The 25,770-nt window shown below is 37.0% G+C and overlaps 1 pseudogene; it reads left to right on the top strand.

Moving 5' to 3' along the window:
* The first annotated feature begins 4,245 nt into the window (after nt 1-4,245).
* LOC149261641 (pentatricopeptide repeat-containing protein OTP51, chloroplastic pseudogene) lies at nt 4,246-17,517 on the top strand (annotated as a pseudogene).
* The last annotated feature ends 8,253 nt before the right edge of the window (nt 17,518-25,770 follow it).

Here is a 25,770-nt window from a genome sequence, read left to right on the forward strand (position 1 = left end):
CTTCCAGAGAAGTATTCTTCCTTCTGATGAAGACCTTTTGGAAGCCATGATCAAGGTGTGTCCATTGACATGTCTTTCTTCCAGTTGGAAGCCATGATCAATGTTACGAGGATAGTTTTTTCCTGTATCAACCTCGTTAACAAATGAAATAGGCTAGCACGAGGATAGTTCCTGTTACTGAGTCAACCTCGTTAAACAATGAATCAGGTTAGAGGACAGTTCCTGTTACTGAGTCAACCTCATTAAAAAATGAATCAGGTAGGTTTTTAGAGTAAAGTTTTTGTTAGGTAGATTGTAGAGAGTAGTTATGAGCATAGTTCCTTATCTTGTGTCAAGCTTGTTTAAAAATGAAACAAGGGTTTTGATGATAGTTCTTTTCTTGTGTCAACCTCACTAAAAAATGAAACAACTCCCACAAGTCTTTCCAAGATCTTGAAAGTAAAGTTTCATTCCATCCACCTCATTGAATGCAATGAAGCTTGGGGGGCATGTACCTCGTTTTGCGTCATTATGCTGGGGGCATGTGAACTTATAACAAGCATAGTTTTTCGTTTCAAGCTTGCGTAAACATAAAACCGGATCCGAGCATAGTTCTTTTCCTGTGTCAAGCTCGTTAAAAAATGAAACAAATCCTCCTCTACTTGAGTCGAGAGTTTGACTAGATCTCATATATGTTAAGTTGTATATTTAGGTTATTTATTTCAGTGTCTTGTATAATTTTCTTACAGTTTTAGGTCGAGTCTTTCAAATGATCTCGTAACTGAACCTTCATTTCATCCAACTGGTTGAATGAAATGAAGCTGGGGGGCATGCGCTCTAGCAGTTATGCTTAGGGGGCATCAAGCACAATTTTATCTCTGTTTCAAGCTTGTGTAAAAATGAAACTACTTTGAAGCATAGTTTTTATCTGTTTCAAGCTTTTGTAAAAATGAAACCTATTTCGAGTCAATTTCAGTTATTTTCAAGACTCGTTAAACTCATGAAAATCCCGAGATTATTTTGCTATCTTTCATTCTCGTAAAACAAATGAAAATGCCGAGTTCTTTCCGTCTTTTCTTGCTCGTAAATTAAATTGAAAGTCAGACATATGAGTACATTTTTATCATTTTTTCGAACTCGTTAAAACTTACGAAAAAGTGAAAACTATGAGTACATTTTTATCATTTTTTCGAACTTGTTAAAACTTACGAAAAAGTGAAAACCATGAGTACATTTTTATCATTTTTTCGAACTCGTTAAAATTTACGAAAAAGTGAAACCTTGGAGTTCTCTTTTAAGCCCTTTTCAGACTCCTAGAACATGAAAAGATTGCCGAGTTTTTCTTTTTAAACTCGTTAAAACGAAACTAAAAAGACGGTCCCCTTATAGCCCTTTTCTGACCGTAAAAACAGGAAAAGATTGCCGGATTTTTGTCGTTTCAAATTCGATACTGGAAATAAAACGACGTGTCCTTGATCGCGTTTTACTTTTCAGGTCAAAGGCACTAATCATGAAAGTACTCCTTGGTCGCAAGATCAAGCAGTTCTCTCAAGTATTATTTTATACTTTTTCGGGCTTGGGAGACACAAATTTACGAAAAAGTTCAACCTTGGAGTCTTCTTAAGTTTTTTCAGACTCTCTAAAATTGAAAAACGCCGAGTTTCTCCTATACTGGACTCGTTAAAATTTCATAGTAAAGGACCTGTTCAATTACAAACAAGAACGGACCACTCCTTCTTAGGGTTTGAATCTAAAACTAAGTTGGACTCATCCGAAGGATGAGCTTATAATCAAGCATATGTTATCCTCCTCAAGCTTGTAAAAAATAAAGAGGTACTTGCCAGAAATGGTGGGGGAAAAGAGAGAAAAATGAGCCTATTTGTTATCCTTTGTCTCAGAAGAAGCCTTATCACCACTCTTGAACACGACACTTTTCATTTACCTAGGTTGGGAAATCCTTTGCCTAATAGTTGATCAAACCACATTGAAAATCTTCAACCGGTTCCGGGTATTAACTTTGGGTCAATTATCGCCAAGCCATATGTCGTGTCGTTATGTGTTCAAGAGGTCACTGCAAATAAACCATTCATCTGCAAAATACCCGTCATCCATCTCAACCATCCCTGAGTCAGTCCTTACAACTACATTTCTTCAACTTGATCTATGATTTCGTGTTGTGGGCTTGCCTGCAACGGGTCGCTTTCTATCGACATCAGCACATTATCTAGAAAGATGACCTATTAATCGTCAGTACCTTGAAATCTGCATGCATCAATGGCAGGTTTCTCGCCTTTGACGACGGTTTACATCATTGACTTTCGATCGAAGGATTCTGTGAAATGTTCAACATCAACTCATTCATTCACATCTCATGGATTGTACTGGGTACTTTGAGAACCATTGACATCACTGGTGGTCTCTCTCACACTTGTTAACAGTTTACGTCATCGACTGGTAATCAAGTGGTTTCTACCATGTTCGACATCAACTCATTTATTCGCATGGATAGAATCGTACCTTTTCGGGAAGTAGAAATGAAGACCCTGGATCTAGTTTCCACCATCCAGGCTGCGAGGAGTTTTGTATTCATTGTACAGTAGACTAATCATGAACAGATGGCTGCATCCATACTGTGTCTACAAGAGTCTATGATTATGATGTATTGCGAAATCATTCCTATATCAGAGCAGTAGTTAGTTTGTTAGTTAAAGTTTTCAATCTGAGTATGGGAATGCCTACCTCAGCGATGATATGATCTTATATATGTATTTTGTGTTGAATATTTTCAGGTTCCGACTGGGCTCTCCACAAGATAATCCTTGAAATGATAAAATACTTCACCCTTCCTAGATGATATGAAACCCTAATCTACTACAGGCTTCGCACTTTAGGGGGCAATCTGTTACACTAAAATTTGTCACCATGACTATCTGCAGTCAGTATGGCTCCATCAACTGTCATACTGTCCTCCTTAGCAAGTCTTATACCTCTGCTCCTCATGTCAAACTCCAAGAAAGAGAGAAAGTCCTTAAAAAGTCAATTAACTCTGGTTACGCAGTTTCTCTTAACCTTACCTGCGTGTACGCACCTCAAGTTCACAATACCTGCGTACTTGTACGCTCTGTCTGTAAAGGGGTGGGTGCGTACTCCTGTAAAGGTCAAAAGGCGCGAGTTTTACTTCAAAAAAGTTACTCATGGTCGAATCTAGAGCATTCTAGAAGATGGTTTGACGTGTATTGAGCGCCTCCAGATGGTTCATGTATCCCTATGAAAGAGGAACTTATCCCATCAAGAGGGGAGCTATCCCATTGATGGTGGACCTGATTAACTTCCTCTAGAGCACTATAAATACAGGAATTGGGCCAGAAGGAGGGGGGGTTGAAAGCTGAACATTCCTAAGGGTAGATGCTGCTGGAATTAGGACTCCTTTATAGAGCTTGAGAGGAGAGATTCCCATCCTTTCCTAGCCTTATTTGGAAGTGGGTGAGCTGATCAAAGTAAAGGAAAACTCTTGCTGGACCCTAGGAGGGACCTGCACAACACCAAGGCTCAGGTTGTAATGGTTTCTTTTGTTTCCACTTAATGCAAATAAACTCATTTTTCTCAACAGATTGTTATTCATGATTTGTTTCATATACTCCTTGGTCTGTATGATGAATATGTGTTATTTTATAAGTTTATCAGGTGCTATTTAATCTTTTGGCTTGTTAGTGAATGCAGGTTTCGAAGAGAAGGAGGAGCTCATCCGGATCGGCGAGGCTGGACTACTACAAAGCGTTGGACTAAAGGTATGTTATAATCACCTGATTACTTGTATTCTAAATGCATATTTAGAGAAAGGTAGTGTTTATTTGTCTTGTTTGTCACTAGAAAGCCTTAGCTTCTAGGGAGGTTGGTTTTGTCTGCAAAATTGACTCTTTCCGCATGACAGTGGCTTCAACTTGTCTCAAGAAAGGGGGAGCGGGGTGGGGTGGCTGGAAACCCTAGCAGCATTGGCCCTGGTTTGTGCCTCTGTTGATTCCCATCTTACGAGTGGCTGGGGTTTTTCATTTTTTATGAAGCTAGAGTTGAGTCTATGTGGGTTCCTCAGTGGCGTGTTGGGTTTGATGGTTGGTTACCTGGCTCACGGTGGCCTTTTCATCAGGGTTTTCTTGTTGTTACTTAGCTTTGTTGCTACAGGGGATCTCTTGTGTGCCGCCATAACTTGTCACAATCATTGTTGGTGCCTCTTTGCTCATTGTTTGTGCTTCCTTGTAGGTGTTTTCCATGGCTATTTTGATGGGATGGGTTGGGTTTGTTTTGGGTTTGCAGGGTCGTTGTTGTGGGTTCATGCTCTATGGATGTCTACTCAAGGCTCACACTCTTATTCTGTTGTTTGTGGCCCCCTTTCATTTTACGTTTGCAAGTGAAAGTTTCATGGCAGTTGTCGGTCACTCTTGGCCTTTCAATCTAGCTTCTCATTGCCCAGACTCGGGCATTATGTGCTTGGCTTCGACCATTTTTCTTTGCAGTCGTTTTGGCCTTGTGGCTTCACTCATTGGTCGCACGTCGTGGGGTTTCTACGAGGTTGTGTTGCTTTCATCGTTTTTAGATATGGTGTTACTACATGTTTGTTGCAGGGCTCGATGGGTGTCGTCACTTCTCCTCTTTAGGGAAAAAAAGTTTGCCAAGGTGGTTGGATCCCTAGCGACCTCGTCCCTATTTTCATGCTTTCGTCGTATTTGGGCTTGTGTTTTTGGGGGTTTCAGCCCTAGTGGACTATTTTATGTGCATGTACGTGATGTGTCATGTCGAAGCATCTCCAAGCTCATCCAAGCCAGTTAGAGCATCTTTGGTTGTTTTTCATGATTGCTTTTCATGTGTGCATGTGATGAGGCATGTTGGAGCATCTTGAGATGCATTCAAGCTGGTCAGAGCATCTTTCGGCTATTTTTTTTTGTTTGTGGGTCTTGCACCTTTTCTCCTTTAGATTTATACTAGGTTTTGATGACTTACATTGTAATGGTTAACTACACTTGTTGGCCTATATCTAGTGCTTCTTACGAGGTTCTTTGGTAAGCTTGCATGCCTTGTTATCATATTTTTTCACAATTTATTTAAACAATTTCCATTTTAATAAAAATGATTCGTTCTTTCTTTTTGTGAGGAAAAATAAAAAGCAAAAAAACTAAATGTGAAATATATTATACTATGAGTTGAAAATCCAAAACCAAACATTAAAATCAATATAATAAAACATTATATACTATATATAAGATATAGTTGAGCTATGTTCTTAATTGGCATATTTAATATGCAATACATTTTATGGTTGGGAAAGCTTTATTACCTAATGTGTTTTTTATTATGGGAAAAAAAATTGAAAATGAAAATTTATGATAAATTAGAAAAAAAAAATACATTAAATTAGGCTTATGATTTAAATGCTAAATATATTATATTTTTATGATAGAGTTGATATGTTATATAAGATGAAATTAAAAATAAATGCTAAATATATTATATTTTTATTATAGAGTCGATATGTTATATAAGATGAAATTGAAAATGAAAAATTTATGATAAGCTAGGGAAAAAAAATACAATAAATTATGCATATAATTTAAATACTAAATATATTATATTTTTATGATAGAGATTTGATAGGTTATATAAGATGTTATTGAGCTATTGTATTTAATATGCAAAAAAAATTATAATTATAACTTCATTTGTATAATGGAAATAAAATGATATAATATATAATTAATTTTTATTAATTTATATTTATTTTAGCAAAAATTTATTATAAATATAAAATAAAAATTATTTAATATATAAAAAATAAAAATTATTTAAGTGTGAATTTGTTTTGGAAAATAGAGAATCTGAAAGTTTATAGATCTTTGAATAAAATTTAAATAAATAAACAATACACTGAAAACAACTACTTCCTTATCTAAAAACTTTTATAGATGGATCAGATAATTTAAATTGGAAAGGGAAAGATAAACACGCAACCCTCACCATGAAATAACTACGAAATCTGCAAATCCACTTATAATAATAAAAAAACACATACCACGAATGTACAGTAGTGCATATAGTTTTGATGATTGTACCGCCTATGTTTTAAACAGAAGCTACCCCTCTGCACCATAGTGCCATGGCAAAATCTCTGACTATAGTTTCAGCTTGACATGTGGTGTAATGATCAATCATGGTTTGAATCATATAATATAATATAATAATGAATTGACTTCTTGTTGCAGGGATCTCGGTCCATGTGCTTAATTTAATTTGAACCATATATCCATTTTTTTTTTAATATTTCAAATTACTAAAACAAATTTAATTTTTATCAATATATAATTTTATATATATATATTTTAAGTAAATGTTAAAATTGCTATTAACCATTTAAAATCAGAGATATTTGATTAAAGTGAAAGATTAATCTTTTACAAACCACTAATAAATCCTTCCGATTTTTTTTAAATAACAATGATAAATAAACTGCATTATCCTAACTAAAGTTATTACCACCACGAATACATATTACTATTTCAACTACAATACTTGAACTATCAACATAAAGTTTTTATGTTTAAAATTTCAACACTGGTAGGTACAAATGCACGCCTCCTTCACGCACAAGGAAGCGAAGCGAATAATAGAAACATCTCTGTAACGCTGTTTCTCTGTGTTGAAATTTCGTTGCACTGCTGGTTGTGTGAAGGTCAAGAAGACCCAGGGTGAATAAACGTGATGGCGAAAATCCCGCGTTGGTCAATCCGACCAAAACTGTATGTATATATACAGAGTATATATACAATAAATATATATATATAAATAATAGAAGGCCCGACACCCATTTCTCTCATCTTGCCCGCAGTCATTATGTGTCATTGCAAAGAAAAGAGAAAGCATAAAAGCTTCGACTTATGAACATGAGTATAGGCTTCAGCTTGAATGGAAAAGTAACTTTGATTCATGGCCTATTAACACAGAGATGGAGGTCGAGACTCCAGCAACAAAGGTACACAAAAAGATCGTTTATTAGACAAGGATGTAGAAATGGAAGATGTATAAACCAGAAAAAATCCCAGGACCTAAGAGATAGAAGAAGAAGAAATCAAGACTAGGTTGGTAGAGACAAAACAACACCAACCAGGGTTCCAAGTTACTTTGGAAGACCCACTACAAGTTGTTTCCTCCCTATCCTCAGAGGTAGCCATTCTGAGTTCAACATGAAGTACAACCACAACTAAACTTATCGGACCTGCTGGAAAGACCATTGAAGAAAGGAACAAGAAAATAAGGGAGGATATGCAACAGCAAATGGACTCCCATTCAGTGCCATACCAGACCAAACTTCTAATTGATATGGATTTGGAGAGAATTCAAATGAAGTTCTCATTGCATCACCCACTAGCACAGTCACTACCATCGGGCTCCAAATTCAAGGCTTTGGTGTCTCCTTAGAATTGGCAAGTGTCACTCTGTTTGATAAGATCAGCTTCCATAGGTAAGTGGGAGAGATTATTTACAGTGAGCTTAACAAAAATGCAATGACCATAAGTAAAGTCGACAAGTTGTTGGAGAAGTTCACAACAAGATTAAAACAAGAAATAGATAACTCCATAGCTATTCACATGCAGAATGAAAACTTCAAGGAGTTGATTGTAAGAGCCCTATCCTAGGGTCTGCTAATCTGATATTAAATGCGATAAGAAAAGATAACTTACTTACTTACACGACTTTTAAACAAATAAAATTTTATCATTTACATTATAATCAACATAAATTAAGGTGAATATTTCATTTTAATAAACTTTACAAGAGTAGTCTATGGAGGAATACCTGTACCGGTGGCTGATGGAGATACCTTTGTCCTGCTGCTCCTGCTGAACGCTCCTCTTGACGGACCCAACCGGATTTACCTCCCAGCCAACTAGGGAATAATCCCTAACCCAGGAAACCTCCACAGGTTCCCTAGCCCTCCGAGCCCAAGTCCAACCAGATGTAGTGTGTGTGTCCAAGATGAAAGATCCAGACCAAGATAACAATACTTCCCTCCTCTCAACAACCCAAGAAACCTCCACAGGTTCCTAAGGTCTCCAAAAACACAACAAGTCCAAACAATCACAACCAACCCCCCCCCCCCCCCCCCACAAGCAAGACCCCCCCTTCCCTTTTTATACCCTCCTTCCCTTCTTCTCCTCAACCACCTCTCATTAATGTCATTAACTTCTCATCCATCCTTAAAGTTTACTTCTCTTCTCCCAAGTAAAGCTGGGAGTACATTTGAAAATGTGACATGAATATAAAATTGGGAATTTAATGGGAAAGGGCCATGTCTTCTCCCAAGTAAATCTGAAAAGTACATTTGGGAATGTGAGATAAATATATATTTTGATGATTAAATGGAAAGGACTATGTCTTCTCCCAAGTAAATGTGAAGGTACATTGGGGAATGTGAGATGTAATTACATGGAGAGAAACATGTCTTCACCCTAGTAAATGCGAGGGTACATTGGGGGATGTGAAATGAATATATATATTAATAATGAGTTGGAGAGGACCATGTCTTCTCCCTAGTAAATGTGAGGGTACATTGGGGCAAGTGAGATGTACTTACATGGAGAGGACCATGTCTTCTCCCTAGTAAATGTGAGGGTACATTGGGGAATGTGAGATGTACTTACATGGAGAGGACCATGTCTTCTCCCTAGTAAATGTGAGGGTACATTGGGGAATGTGAGATGAATACATATATTATTTGAAATAATGGAAGGAGACCATATCCTACCTAAGATTCAATTTGAGAAAGTAATTTGGGAATTTGAATAATAGAAACCATGAATTTTATATTAGACCAATATTTCTCAATATTTTCAGATAATGTAAACATTAATAAAATTTGCAGGATAAGATTTAAGTGGGGCATTACATACACCCCTCCTTCAGAAAACTTCGTCCCGAAGTTAGAATGAAAAGATACAAGGAGTTCGAAAGCATAGCAAATCAGAGAGAGTTATAGCAATAAAATTTGATAAGTCAGACAATGACATTACTTCCCATCAAGAGTCTCCAACTGATCTATATCCTCCTATCCATCCTGACCTACTTCCATCCCCACCCTATCCATCCTCTGCTGCTTTATCAATGGCAACGGCCATACTAACCACTGATAAAACCAACATGGTGGAAGCGTCGAATATATCGACCTAACTTCCCCAGCAGGCAACTGGCAATCGTCATCACACGTCTAGGGGAGCGTGTCCACCACTGCCCTCCCACGATTCCAGGTTTCGGAGGATACACGGTGGGAAATGCCTCCACCCCTCCTTCAGAACTAGGGTCAACGCCCTAACACGGACCACACTACAAAGCTGGTTGGACTTGTCATCGAATAATCCAGTCAGGTCGTCTTGCCACCTATCATTTGCATTTTACTCGTGTCATAAGAGTGCATATCAAGTAGATACCAAATGTAATAGAACAATGTACATTGTACCTTTCCTCGTTGGTCGTCTCGACCTTCCCCAATGGAATAGTAGATCTTGGTTATCATACGGTTCTTTCCAATCTGTAGTTTAGTTCTCATCCATGCATATATATAACCACAAAATAGATATAGATACATGATCTTAAACATCATGTTTATTAAGCCCAGTATCCACGTGTCAATTTTTGTTGTTCATACTGGAAATAAATCTTACATCAGATAAATCATAATTTCACTAAGTCCTTGATTAGATAAATCATATATATATAAGCCTATATGATGCATCAATAACTCTGACAAGTCATGCGCTAGATAAATTGTAACCAAGTAAGTCATACATCCAACATTTCCATCATTAATACCAAATCCATCAATTGATTTTCACGTGTCCAACCAAATGTATATAATCTTCATAGATAACAACATGGAACTGCAAAATAGAACCTTAACATAGGTGGCTATCTACGTTAAAATGGGCATCATAAATGCTCATGTGACATCCTTGTGGAACCCCTCAATAACAATTAGAGTTGAAACAGATTCAACTGTCCATCATGGAAAATAGCATTTGAACCCGGATATGCTATAAGGTGGTACCAAAACCAAAATAATGGCAAGCAATGGATTAATGCACTATCAATTCCACTAGAAGGTGCTAGTATAAGTTTTATGCATATAATTTCTTTAAAACCTTAGTGAATATAAAAGTCCCACTCTTCCAATTTGATGGTTTTTCATCTTCCAAACCCATTTAGTTAATCTTGAAAATAAAAGACTCAAAACTTCAAAAATTGTTTCCAACATGATTTTCATACTTTATTTTTTTTGTAAATTGAGAGAATGTCCTCTAAATGTCAAAAGGTTCAAATTTATTATATATTTAATCATTGTTTACTAGTACCAAAACAATTTCATGATATATACTGCAGCTCACAATATGACCAGACAAATGAGAAATAATTAAACGAATGGAATAATTGCCTTTGCCCTGTTGCTATTAGTATTTCCCCTCTAAATGGCACCGCATTTCTAAAGATGCCTACTCCTTTCATAAGTGGCCAGTGACCACAAAAGTTGCGAAGAAAGTTGAGGGTCCTTTTATCCAAAACTAGAGACACATTATTTTTCACGACATTTTTATTCAACACTAGAATAAGGGTAAAAGTGTATCCTAATATTTTCACTGGTCTTTTATTGACTAAATAAGCTTCCATTCTAAAATCCCAAATTCTCTATGAATTGATCTTCTCATTTAATTTAAGATCATTAAAAATAACTATCACAGTAAGCCTTACACAAGTCCATAGTATTCAATCTATGTTTTCACTAGAAAATTCTACCCCACTAGACCATCTTTGTCAGGCCTCCATCTGTTATGCACCATGCAATAATTGTTGGCATCCTCTTTTCCTCAACCTTAGGTTACATCATGTCAGCCCATTTTTCTTTGGATTGTTTGCTTGCTAGTTTTATTGTTTTTCCTTGTTACTTGTACCTATTCATTATTAACTAATTTCTTGATTACTTTCTAGATTTCTTTGTCTTAATAAACAAACAACATGACAAAGCATACTTAGTTACAAGACTAGGCTTAATATGTATGGATTAGAAGAAACCATTACATTGAATCTCACCATGCTAGATTGATGCATTCTAGCGAAAATCGATTTTTGGAGAAGTTCAATTCAATTAAGAACACTTTAACCAATTAACCATGCCTTTAAAAAAACTACCAAATGGTAAGGATAGTAGTAGATCACTTAGGGAAAACTCTTGGCATGTTTTGGGCTTCGTAGTAACTCAAACCACTCTATACTATATCCCTATGTTTAAAGTAGAGGGTATTTAAATGACACGTGCTAGTCAACGGAAGTCATGAGCATTACAACCATAAACTAAATTTAGGTCTTTGTTGTGACATCCTCACTATATTGCAGATCTGGTGTCTCCATTTATAGGTTCCAAGAAGCTTAACAACCTCATCTGCTTATTTCTATAATCATTCATCTACAGAAAGCATGCAATGTTAAGATTAAAATTTGTACAAAGATAAAGCTTATAATGGTCTTGGTGGGCTTAATGGTTGAGAACATGTATTTCCTTGTAAGAGGTCATAGATTCAAATCTAGAGGGGAGTAGAGAAGGTAAACCTCCACAGACTTTAGTAGTCAAATCACTGCAAGGAGGCGGATCCCTTGTCCCAGAAACAAGGGGTCTCATAAACCAATTTCGTGTCTGGCTTGGCCATGACCTAAAATTAGATGATTATTATTATTATTATTATATTCAAAGGGAGAATCTAGCTCTGTTTGTAAAATGTATTTGACGCAAGCATAACATCAACATAGAACCAACTTGTAGTAGAAGTATGTTGAAGATCTGCTTTAATGTAAAGCCTCTTTCTCACTTTTGAAGCCATGAAGGTACGAGGGAAACAATATTCAAATGTAATGATGCTGGGATAATCACAAAGGACTCCTAGCTTCTTTGGAGATGAGCCTAAGCGCCTTGGGTCAACAAGTCATGCTATATATGGGAGCCTTTAAATGTAAAGAAGCTGGAAAAACTACAAAAGACTCCCTAACTTCTTTGAAGATCGGCCTTAGACGATTGGGCCAATATAACATACCATTCACAGGAGACTCCTCGGATCTGAAGATGTGTCCAAGCCTAGGTGATATCCCCTAAATGTAGTCGTTTCAGTCTGGCCAACAAAAGACCAAATTCTTTTCATGACATGAAGACAGTTAATCACTTGAAGATGGTTGTTTAGAGAACAACTTGAAGATAAATATAATCTTGTAAGGATATTGTCACCATGCAAGAACTGTCCAATGATGAGATTAATTAATTGGAAGACAACTGCTCCCATGGTGATGGAGGTTTGAACTAGAATTTGTCAAAAACAATCAATAAAAATCAATAATATTCAAAATTGCAAGAATTTGAGCAAGCTCCTATAGATAGTAACACTTAACAGAGTTCAGTAGAAATCGAACTACTTTTAGCTCCAGTTCCCTTAGAGAAAGAAGAACCGAGAGACTCTAGAGTCTGGAAAGAACGATTGGGCCCCAAAGAAACAATTTATTTTCTGTCATGGACTATTACTAGCAACATAGACCTAGCAGCAGAAACAGAATGAAGTCCCATCCGTTAACTAGGGAGGCCAAACACTATATCAGCTAATAATGTTGCCTGGAGTAAAATGCTTGGTAATGAATCTCTACATATCCATCCAATTTGTATGTAGCTTTGGCTGTACTCAGGTTCTTTATTTAGCTTTTATGGTCTATCACGTGCAAGTTTCCAAGTGCTATTTTGCATATTAAGTTTCTTCCTGCTCTAGAAAACTAGAAAATTGTTTGTGTTTGAATCCCTTTCACTAACAAGGCACACTTTATAGTCGCTACTGCAATATGATTTAATCTTAAACATAAAGGAGGTAATGAACTATCTATATGAATGATCACTGATATCCCTCATGTCAGAAAGTTGCAAAAAGGGACTATAAAGAGGAACAAATGTGGCCCCCTGAGCTTGATAACAGGCCAAGGAAAAAGGATAGAACTGTGCTCCCACTCTAAATCTCGACAGTTCTTCAGCAAAGGATAAGCATATTGCAGAGGGCAACGTTCCACAAAGTTACAAACTCGTGATTGGACTGCACATCAAAAGGATAAGGATATCAAAAAATGGCTCAGAAACTATAACCTGATAAGGATAAGAAGATTGCAGAGGGAAACAATCTACATATCGAGTAGAATGTACATCATCATTGTCCCTGAAGCAAAGGATGGATCTCAGTTAAAGGCTCAGAAACAATAACCTGCAAGGATAAGCAGATGAAAGAGGGAAAGGATCTACACAGACATCAGTGTAAAGTAAATCATCAGAGGCTCTGAAGCATACGATGAAGATCAGGTAAAGGGTCCAAAACCATACACCAATACAGATCAAGCAGGCTGCAGAGAACAACACCCTACAACACCATAAGTAGAACACACATTATTGACGTTCCGGAGGCAGAGGATGGACATCAACCAAAGATTAAAATACAATAACCTGATATTTATGCAAGTAGTCATAAACAAACACAGACCACACAGGGAAATAAAGTCCATTGAAGAATAAGCTTTTGAATTCAGTTTGTCTAAAGTGATGCTTTCTGCAAGTTTCTGGGCCAAAAAAAAAAAAAGTTTTGCCATGACCACTGTATCCATTGATGATCATAACAATTAAACCAGAACTTGCTACCACACTATACATCTTCATGAGCATGTCTGACTAATGGATATGGGTCAGACAATAGTTTTTCCGCCATTAGGAAACAACATCATAGTAATTGTGACTACATCTCCATCCTATTACCAACAAGCCACAAAATTGAAACCTGTTTCTAAAACAGAGATCACAACTGATGATAAATACTATGATATGAAATTTTAATTACAAATAAACCAGTAGATACTAAAAACCATTTCACCAGTTATGGAAATGAGTTAGGCCACGATTTTTGTTTTGATTTTGAGTTAGTAAAGTTTAGGGCTCAAGACTGCTCTGTCATTTTATTCTGCCAAGTGATAGTGATCTGCACTATTGCTGATATTTTGGGTTTGAAGCACTGATCTGATGCAATGCTGTTGGCAAACACTTTACCCAGAAAGCATTGAGTCTGCAAGGCTGTAACCTTGAATTTGGGCCTCAACTAGCCAATTCAAACTATGCTCAAGATGAAAGAATCTTAACAACTTTAGGTTGCGTACAGAGAGTATGCAGATTGAAGCTGGCTATCAGATTTTCTGGGGTAAAGTGCTGCCTATTAGAGCACATTGATTTTAATGGCACAGTAGAGTAGGCACAGGGTTGTGGTGTTGGAGAAACAAGTTACCTTGGCCATTTTTACAAATGATCAACACTGTTGAATTTACATTTGATCAACATTATTGCATTTAGATATTATTTTGCGAAGAAAAGTTTGGAAGAGAAGGGTTGGTTCATAAAGCCATCAACTCATTGGACTGGCATTTGGTATGCATTCATACTCATGTACATTATTGCAATTGCCATCCAAAATGAAGGAGATCTGTAATCAACCTATGTCGAAATTTCAACGCTTCGTCAAATGCATTATTTGACCAACATTTAGTTTATCATGCTAACAAAGGCTTGTATGCATGAGAACATGCTAGAAATAATCACATGCACTTGGGCAGATCAGCTTCCATTTTTATGAGAATTGGTTGAGCCACTCCAAATGCATATGGCTATGCTCCTGCGTTGGTTTGGTCACCTACCACATTAAATTTGCAGGGGGCAGACAGACTGTCTAGTGAAAATTTTGAGAACAACCCAAATTCCTCAAGAATAGAGATGCCATGCTTATCAGGATGGTTCTCATGCTTATCAAGATGGTTCTCATGATTGTGGAGACATGCTATGAGTATTGTTTATTGGGTATATTGAGGATGTTGCAAGATCAGGGAAGGTTGCTTCCAAGGAGGGGAGATGAAACCTGCTGTTAAAACTGATGATGGGTTTGAAACATGTCTCATGCGTATAGAGAAGACATATTTTCAGAGGGACTGGGCCATTATCTCTAGCTTTGGAAGCATGAAAACTGGGCCCCTTGCAAAAAATTCTAAGATGAAGATGGGCACCCCTGGTTATGTATTCCAAGAATATTATGAGGCCACCTTTGCCACAAATATCCTTTATATTTAGTGGGTATGCATTGCTTTTGGGTGTACTAAGATACACAAATATAACAGTGAAGGAAACAAAGGCCCTAATTGTTCTGGGAGATGTGCATTGTGTGCTTTTCACGTTGATATATTGGCTCCTATTATATTATGCAATGGAGCTTGCTCAATCATTATCCATGTATCCAACAAAGCCAGAGCGCTCACGAATGTACAAATACTAAAATTGCATGTACCATTGGTTTACCACAGTGTACTCTTTGTTATAATATATATATACTTGGATCCTGCTTAAACCTTGAACTAAACTCATAGCATACATTGCATCAAGGCAGTGGTGGTGAGGTATGTATTACTGTCCACTGATCTCTTCTACACTGTAGCATCAATTTCGTTCTTGACCTCTTCTACACTATAGGATCAACCTCATTATTGACCTCGACACTATAGGATCAACTTCATTCTTTGATCTCTTCTACACTATAGGATCAACTTCATTCTTGATCTCTTCTACACTGTAGGATCAACTTTGTTCTTGCCATCATCATTAAATAATTTCTCACTGAAGATTGTAGGTGTGCTCACTAGCATTCATTCTTCTCATTATGGCTTACATTGAAGCACCGGTTAAAGGTTTTGTTGATGAAGCCTGTGACATATACAATCGCATGATTCAACTTGGAGGGTATCAGCCAAGTCTCAGCTTACAAAATTCTCTTTTTAAGGCCCTATTACGTGGCACAGGAGGGACTGCGAAACATCATTTAAGACCAGCAGAAGCTGTGTTTCAGAATTTGAAAACAGCAGGGCATAGGATAAAGGAGGATATTTATGAAGGTTTAATATGGCTTCACAGCTACCAAGATTGTATAGATCATGAAAGAATAGTCTGTCTAAGAAATGAGATGAAGCAAGCAGGATTTAAGGAAAGTAGAGACTTACTTGTCTCAATACTCAGGGTCTGTTCAAGACATGCAGATGTAAAAGAGGCAAAAAGAACTTGGGCAAAGTTAGTTGACACTGGTGTAGGTCTCACTTCTCAGGCTTATATGTATCAAATGGAAGTTTATGCCAAGGCTAGACAACCTATGAAGTCTTTGGAGATATTCACAAAAATGCAGGAGGAAGGAGTCTCCATGAGTGTGATTGCTTATTTGAAAATTATTGAGATAATGTCAAAAGCCCAAGAAAAAGAACATGCAGAAGCAATTTGAGGATAGTGGTCTGAAGCCATTGCAGCCATCCTATGTGGACTTGATGCAAATGTATATGTGCCTGTCTATGTATGGTGAAGTAGAATCCACATTTTCTCGATGTATGGCAAAGTGTCGACCTAATCGGGCAGCTTATGAAATATATCTTGAATCCTTGATTAAATGTGGCATGCTGGAGAGGGCTGAGGGGGTTTTTGCAGAGTTGCAAAAGGATGGTGCAATTGGTATTAAATCCAAGATGTGCAACATAATGCTAGAGGGATATCTCAATGCTGGTCAAGAAGAAAGGATCAAACAATTGTATGATGAAATGTGTCATAAGAAATGTGACGTTGAGCCCACATTGATGCTACAAATAAAACCATTGCTCAATTTGGGCGACAAAAATGTTAATAAGCGTCTCAGCTTGAAACTTGTTGCAGGGTAGCGTGAGATTTTAATTGCTATATTTTTGTCTGGTGCTAAGGTAGAATCGTACGATGAGAACAAGACTTTTGAAGTTCATTTTGAGTTCAATGAAACTTGAGGTACAGGATGTATTGAAAGCACACATATACGACACATTTTATGAATGGCTGAAACCAGTTGACCGATTAAAAATTCAAGCTGAAGACATACCGCCTCATTTTTCTACTGTGAGTCATGGTAGTTTTCGATTTTATGCTAATCAATTTAGACGAGGGGGACAGATGGTAATGCCACAGCTTATACATCGGTGGCTATCTCCCGTGTTCTAGCATACTGGTATATGTATGGTGGACGTAAGAGCACCTCTGGAGATGTTATATTTTATGCACAAAACTATAAAGTTGAAGATGTTGAATGTGTTGGGAAAGCCTTGAGAATGAAGTCAATAAATTGTGTCATAAAAAGGAAGGGAAAGCAATTTCAGATACGATGTCAAGGTAAGGATGCAATCTGGGTTTGGGAGTTGATGGAGCCTTACATATTGGATCCATTGAAAGAGTTTTTGAAACCTAAAGCTAGAGTTATTGAAAATGGAGCAGGAAATGAAGATATTGATTTTTATTCAGAGGACGAGTTTAATGAGGGGAGTTCTGAGTCCATGAGTGATTCTGACTCTCAGGAAGGGATTAAAGAGACTGAAACAGAGTCGGAAATTTTAACACAGTAAGCACAGAGAGTGAACCTTTTTGGCTACACAATTTAGCGTCCAGATTGCATTTGCTGCAAGGACATGAGAATACTCTCTACAGTGATGAGAATCGAACATTCTGACATGAAAGAGCATGTCATTTCTTCTAGTTCATGATCAGTTAAGAATGATGGGATTCAATGATGGATGTGTGACACGAGTAGATGATCTGAATGTGCTCGATATAGAAGATTGAAGGGCTCTTAATTTATTTGTAAGCCTAAAATGAGAAATTGAATGTAGATTCACAAGGCACATAGCCTCGGTTAATGATATCATCAAACACATCACGACATCTTACAACTTTGAGGTCCTTGGCCAGAATGTCTGCTAGTTTACTAGCAAGTTCAGGGTCAAATTCAAACCAATCTTGCTGGATCAGCCATTTATACACTCTGTGACCGATATTGCTTTCGCGTATTCGAAGAAGATGCGTGATGATATATTTGACATCCTCCTACTGAATCCATTTCCGTTGTCGGTTGAGGATTCTGATCATGGGAGCCGGGTCATGTGCAGGCAATTCCTTGCAGAGCCAGGCAATCTTCCTCCTCCATTCATCCGAAAACTCCTCCAACTCCTTCTCATCGTTCCCATCTGAGCTCCCGCTTAAATGGGTTTCATCATCTGTCTCCACATCGGCCCAATTCTCCTCTAGGCCAGCCGTGGCAGCCCTTGCTTTGTATAGTAGACTCTGCTTCTTCACAGCTGGCTCAGCCGAAAAGCTCTGGATTTCGAGAGTGGGGCGGTGGGGTTTTTTTTTTTTTTCATTAAACAGTGTCAAGGCGACTAAGGTTAAGATTGTTTTTGTTTAATAAAATAGGACTTTTCATGTTTTTTCTTTCGAACATTATGACAATTATTAGGGGATCAATAAGTTGGCCCTTTATTTCATATCTTTAATATTACATGCACTAGAATTAAGATGCTCTAATGGAGTTGCCGAGCACCAAAATTAAGATGCTCTCATGGGTAAACGTTGTTAACCACAACAACTTAACAGCTACAAGGTCGGAGGTTCAAGCCCTCCTTCTAGCGGCATTTGGGTTTTAGTGGGCTTTGGGTCCAGATTTTGAACCAAAGCTCTGATACCATGTGTAAGAGCCCTATCCTAGGGTCTGCTAATCTGATATTAAATGCGATAAGAGGAGATAACTTACTTACTTACACGACTTTTAAACAAATAAAATTTTATCATTTACATTATAATCAACATAAATTAAGGTGAATATTTCATTTTAATAAACTTTACAAGAGTAGTCTATGGAGGAATACTTGTACTGGTGGCTGATTGAGATACCTTTGTCATGCTGCTCCTGCTGAACGCTCCTCTTGACGGACCCAACCGGATTTACCTCCCAGCCAACTAGGGAATAATCCCTAGCCCAGAAAACCTCCACAGGTTCCCTAGCCCTCTAAGCCCAAGTCCAACCAGATGTAGTGTGTGTGTCCAAGATGAAAGATCTAAACCAAGATAACAATACTTCCCTCCTCTCAACAACCCAAGAAACCTCCACAGGTTCCTAAGGTCTCCAAAAACACAACAAGTCCAAACAATCACAACCAACCCCACAACCAACCCCACAAGAAATACCCCCCCTTCCCTTTTTATACCCTCGTTCCCTTCTTCTCCTCAACCACCTCTCATTAATGTCATTAACTTCTCATCCATCCTTAGAGTTGACTTCTCTTCTCCCAAGTAAAGCTGGGAGTACATTTTGAAATGTGACATGAATATAAAATTGGGAATTTAATGGGAAAGGACCATGTCTTCTCCCAAGTAAATCTGAAAAGTACATTTGGGAATGTGAGATGAATATATATATTGATGATTAAATGGAAATGACTATGTCTTCTCCCAAGTAAAAGTGAAGGTACATTGGGGAATGTGAGATGTAATTACATGGAGAGGACCATGTCTTCACCCTAGTAAATGTGAGGGTACATTGGGGGATGTGAAATGAATATATATATTAATAATGAGTTGGAGAGGACCATGTCTTCTCCCTAGTAAATGTGAGGGTACATTGGGGAAAGTGAGATGTACTTACATGGAGAGGACCATGTCTTCTCCCTAGTAAATGTGAGGGTACATTGGGGAATGTGAGATGTACTTACATGGAGAGGACCATGTCTTCTCCCTAGTAAATGTGAGGGTACATTAGGGAATGTGAGATGAATACATATATCATTTGAAATAATGGAAGGAGACCATATCCTACCTAAGATTCAATTTGAGAAAGTAATTTGGGAATTTGAATAATAGCAACCATGAATTTTATATTAGACCAATATTTCTCAATATTTTCAGATAATTTAAACAATAATAAAATTTGCAGGATAAGATTTAAGTGGGGCATTACATTGATTGTGAAACTAGGGGTGAATCCAGAGGATAAGGCTACATTTGAGGCCCTTCTTAAAAGCTCACAATCAGAGGTTTAGGAGTTTTGACACAAACTGAAGATGCCTCCCAATGAACATGTGCAATCTAACGAACTCACATAGGTGGAGGAAGAGAAAGAAATCCTGGCAAAGGAATTGATAGATAGAAACAATGAGGTGGTGGCTCTTAAGCAGTAGGTGGTAGAACTTCAGTTGAGAATAGACACTCACATTTGTGTTGTGTTGGTGCCTAAGAACCCTCAGAATCCCACAAAACAGCTCACAAAGACCCTCACTGAGCTCCAACTCTCCGAAGGAGAGCTCAAGAAGGTTTAGAATGACTTAGACACAACACATCGAGCCCTCTCACAAAAAGAAAAGCAGCTTGACATGGCCATGACTAATGCAGATCTAATCAGCAAGAGCCTGCAAGAAGTTAACCAAGAGATTGTTGAGTTCAAAGGCCTTCTGAAAGGAAATATGTCTCTCGTACAAGCTAAGTAATTGGTCTGGGATTAAATTATAACAGAGATGAAACACAATTGGGAGTACATAACTATGATGGATGAATAGAAGATTGTGATCAAGGACTATGGTTTCTTCATCCTAACTGCCAAGGAAGATGGTGAAAAGAACTGCCAAATTTCCAAGAAGTTCATTCAGTTTGTAAATGAAATGCCACTCAGTGAGTTGAGGCCCATAGATGTGGTGGATAGATCATCTATTATCATGGAGATCTCCAAAGTAATCCAGAAGGAAGATGCCAGAGAAAAAGCTGAAGAATGCTTAAACATAGTGCTGAAGGATGTGGTTGACTTCAACTCTAAATTTGATGAGAGAGTTTGAGTAGGGTTACCTAGTTGTTGGGATCTTGTGGGGATGCTAGTCTGATGGGCACAATACAACCAGATGTTAGTGGAGGCCAAGAGCAAGGTGGATTCCTCCTATGAGAAGATTGTTACCCTTAAAGGTAAAATAATGGTTAATTATCTCAAAAAGTAATTTCAGTTGTTAGGATCGGTGAAGACCTTGTTTTTCCCTATGTTGAACTATACAGGGCTCACAAATCTCAAGATTGTACATCAGTGATTCTTTCATGCTCCTCTGTCAGCTCTAGCACTGTGGCAACGGTGTGAACAGTTCGTCAATCCTCCAGTGCTCCAGGTCATCGACCCAACAACATTGCCTCCTGAACCTATCCATCATAGTTAAAATATATTGTTGATTGTATTGAATCATGACACTTTGATATTTTATGTTTCATGTAATTATTTTTCTTTCAGAGAATCAATACTAGTTAGTTAGGATCTTGCTAATACAGTTGTGCCACTAGAGCACGTTGATATTTTGTTACGATGATTCATTGTCAAATCAAGAAAGAATATTTTGTAATGGGTTCTCCACAGTCAGGCCCTAAAAAAAATAGTTTATGATACAGAACTAAGGGTTTAGAATTTTGGTTTTCCAAGAGAGAAGCTTTGCAACTTGTAAATGAAGTGTATTCTCTATGGAAGATTAACAAAAAAATTTGGCGATTTTGGTTCATATGAATGTGTAGTATGTATTCCTTCTTGTGTTTGTTCCATATGTTCTCACTCTTCTTCTCAAATTACATGTAATAAGCAGTTGTTGGATATGTTTTCATGGATTTATGGATTCATCTATGTCTAATGTTGATTAAAGATGCCTATAACTGATATGAATTATTATCCTTAAAATGTGCTCCATGTATCTTTGCACTTCATTTAAATGTCTTTCTTATCCACTTCATGTTGGACTTCGATGCATTGTATTCTTAGTTTAAGCCTTGTGTATTGGTTTTCATTCCTCCTTGATTCTTCTATCTGATATACTACAAATGACTGATAAAATTGCATGTTCATGTGATGTTGGCCGCTAGAGTCAGATATTAATGCTTCTGTGAGTAATATTTTGCATCCGACTTTGTATCTCTCCTCTTAAGGAAGGTTTTGAATCAATTTCATCTCAAATATGTTAAACACTGATTGTAATGGAAAATATCATCAGATCCTTAAAGCACTCAAGATGTCCTTGGCATTGGTCTCTCTTCAACCCAAGGGCTATCTCTAGGAGCTACAACACTAGGTTTGTGTCATTTTGGTAAGAATGCCTATCTTTTTTATTGGGACAATGTTCATATGTATGTTTTTCCTTATTATAAAAGGAATGTTGGGATGTATTCATGTCTTCAAAATTTTGTACAAGATATCATGAATACTTGGTTCCTATTCAAATTTATTGTTGTACAAATAATTGGATGAGAAAGAAACCCTCAGATATGCTAAATATTTTAGGATATGATGTTAACATTTCCCTCGATGAGATTTGAATAATATTGGAAACTTTTTATATTGAGTTTGTATGTGCGATTATTTTTTTTTTAAAGATTTTAGGCGGGGTTATCAAAACCATCATAATAATACCAAGAATCATGGACATGGAATACAAAGGAATAATGGAAGGGGAGACCCAAGACTCAACTAGACCATGGATAGTGCGTGGAGACTTTAGAGGAAAAGGGATGGTCCTTCAAGTGGAAGTTTTGTTAAAGAAACCAAAGGAGGTTTGAATGAAGGATAATGTTTATTCATAGGAGAGGAGAGGTCACTCTTGTGCTTAAAAACAAATTACAATCAAGAACTCACTTGAAAGAATTTTTATTAGGGGTTGAAGCTTCTTGAGCTAAATATGAGATTTTCCATATGCTGCCAAGAGGGGGCTTTCTCCACTAAAAAAAAACTAGCATATGTGACTACATCTTGAAAAACACAAATCTTTAGTTTCCCCTAGTAAAAATACATATATGTAGAAAGTCCAAATTTATATTTTAAAAGCATAAACTAAACTATCCATGTACTTATCAAGTTAGCTTTACAAAAGCATGTCTCTATATTGTTGGCATGATTATCCAATTTAACAAAATCGAGTAGACAAATTTGAAAATTTGGAATTTTCTTTATTGCATTGAATGACTTTGTGTGAATTGCATTAAGATCGATGCATGTTCTAAATCCACATGGTTAGTAGCTTGAAAAGGGGCATTAAAATAATCCTATTTTTGTGATCCTAGTATGCAAAATATTTGAGTTCCATTAATTCATTCTTCAACGTGGAAGTTATGTTCTAGGTTGATTAAAAAACCACATAAACCCTAAGTTGTCGAGATTCATAGAAAAATTGTACCTAAAAACCATTAATGTTAAAATGATTTCATCACTTGAAAATATCAATGTCATTATGTATCCCCTTGAAACCTCATAATGATGTATCCTTAAAGTTATGTACCTACTACCACTAAAAAATTAGGGTGATGGTTATTTTTGAAATGGTTGTCCTTTATGCCAACTTTCTTTATATGTGTTCCCATGTTAATCTCAAAAAATGATGTTGATATTATGTTGGATAAACCTACTTGATAATATACCCCATTAAGGGCTGCCTATTAAGCTAGTGGGTTATGTTTATGAACTCTTAATGATTCACTTACCACCATAATAAATGTTAGTGGGGACCTTAGAGATCCCACACTTAGGGTTAGGGGTCGCATTTGAATGTGTCCTAACTCTTGTGTGTGCGTGTGTGCCCGTGTGTGCACACACATGTGTTATTTGTGTGCACACACACGCGCGCGCACACACACACACACACACACACACATGCATGTGCGCACAGGGGTTCATTACCATATTTGTACTCATCAAGCTACCAAGCAAGTTGATCAATTAAAGATTCATCATGTCTTAGGGGTGCTTCTAAGTACCCAATCATTCTTATGTTATGGTTTATCTTATAATATGTGATTATATGCATTGGGTTTAATATTAATCACCAACGTTATCTCCCTAACACAAAATTTATATCATGAAGGAATGAACCCATTTCCATCAACAAGTTTGGGAGTAGTCCCTATGGATCATTTGTGCCACTTAGCAACCTAACATCACCATCAACCATACCTCTCAATAACCTATAGTTCATTATCAACTATGGGATAAATTACAAGTATTTTCATATGGTTCTTGCAAGGGCATGAAGTGGCACAATTGGGATTTTGATGCCACACTTCCACCTCCTACCATGTCACAAACACAAGTGCCTCTAGATCATATCTCCTTACCAAAATAGCAAAATTCACATCATTGAAATGTATCCATGTCAATAACCACTCCAAAGTTTTCAACCTTTATGGAATTTCCAAGTTCCTTAGTATTTAGTGCCAAGATCCCTCACGTGTGCTCCTTTCGACATCTAGCTACCATGGACCTCTAAATATTAATGTCCCTTAAGCTCCCAATTCCCAAAACTCTTGTCATCAAGGCTTAGATAGAGTCAAGTGAATATTTTAGGAGAAAGTAGTTCTTTAAGGGTTTTGATCACAATCAATGCATGCTCAAGTTTATCAACACAAAGCCAACATTGTTCCATCTAATTAGCAATTGGGGTGGGTGTGAGTCAGTGAGTACAACTTTATTTTGCATTGAGTTAGTAACATCCCTTTTGATCTAGTTAACATATATATCAATGAAATCAATAAGAAAAGGTATGTACTAGTTTGTATATCTAACTAACACATCCACAATCATCCGTGCAATTTCATCTCACAATGTTGATCTTAATCCTACAATCACATACCATTTGGTAGATGCATTGACACATTATAAATTAGGTTATGTCAAATAACCACCATACATTTTTATTTTGAAATTACCACTATAGATTTCTATTACTGTCAAGAAAGGAGGATTACATGGATATAGCTTGTTACTCGTGAGACTGCCTAAAATACTGAAAGAGAGTGAGTAGACAAAAAGATAAAAGTTGTAGGCACCTTTAGGTTGCCTTAAAAAAAAACAAAAACAATACTACCCATTACAAGAGCTAACTATGGCCAACAACAAAAAAGACCTATATAGTAAAACAAGTAAATAGCCAAAAACTAGTAAACAAAACACATAGAATACCTTCACCATCTATTTAATACATCATACATTCACACATACATAACATAAATAACCACCATACATTCACACAAACTAAAACTAAGAAAACCATCCCTTACCATACATCGTTGCCTAACATATAAACAAACTCCCTTAGTCATTAACTTTATTATAACTCTATCAAAGCAATTTAATCCCACCATATGTGATTATCAAAAGTATGGTAGGTTGCTACATAATTATTTCACTACTATGCCATTTTTAACATATATCAAGTCAGCGTTGTTACGCCGTAAGGCGTTTCCCTTTGGGAACCACTCTCCAAAATGCCACTGTGTACAAATCTACACCATTAAATAGAATGTTAGATGATTGAATAATTTTACACCGTCAGATAAGTAGTTAATAATTAAAATGAGTAACTTCTTCTTGCTGAACTGTTTCTTCTCGCTGAACGGTTTCTTCTTGCTTAACTATTTCTTGATGGGTTAAAACAAAGACTTATTCCCGTCTTGTTTTTTCAGAAAAAGGTTTCTCTCGCAAGATTGGTTTATTTGTTCATCGGTATTTCCAGACTCTTCTTCTTGCTGTAATTTTTCCATTCCAAGTTTGGCCATTGTTTTGGAAAAAATACCATTATTTTGAAGGTTAATAGTTGATCTGGATGTCCGTTGGCATGCAGGTGAATAGAAGCCTCCATTTCTGTGGGGTGGCCGAAATGGTTGGATCTGTAGATTTCAGAGCGAAAACAATGTTTTGGGGAGTGGAAGGACAAATTTCCTGTGAAATGGAAATCAATTATATGTAGTCAAGATACTCATGAGGTTATTCTCTGACCCTATAAACTTTTTTGGGTTCTACAATTATAGCATTGGATTAATCAATC

The sequence above is a fragment of the Pinus tabuliformis genome, chromosome 6 (assembly GCF_031772625.1).
Source record: "Pinus tabuliformis cultivar Carrire ecotype Pingquan chromosome 6, CPIR1, whole genome shotgun sequence".
Classification (NCBI taxonomy): domain Eukaryota; kingdom Viridiplantae; phylum Streptophyta; class Pinopsida; order Pinales; family Pinaceae; genus Pinus; species Pinus tabuliformis.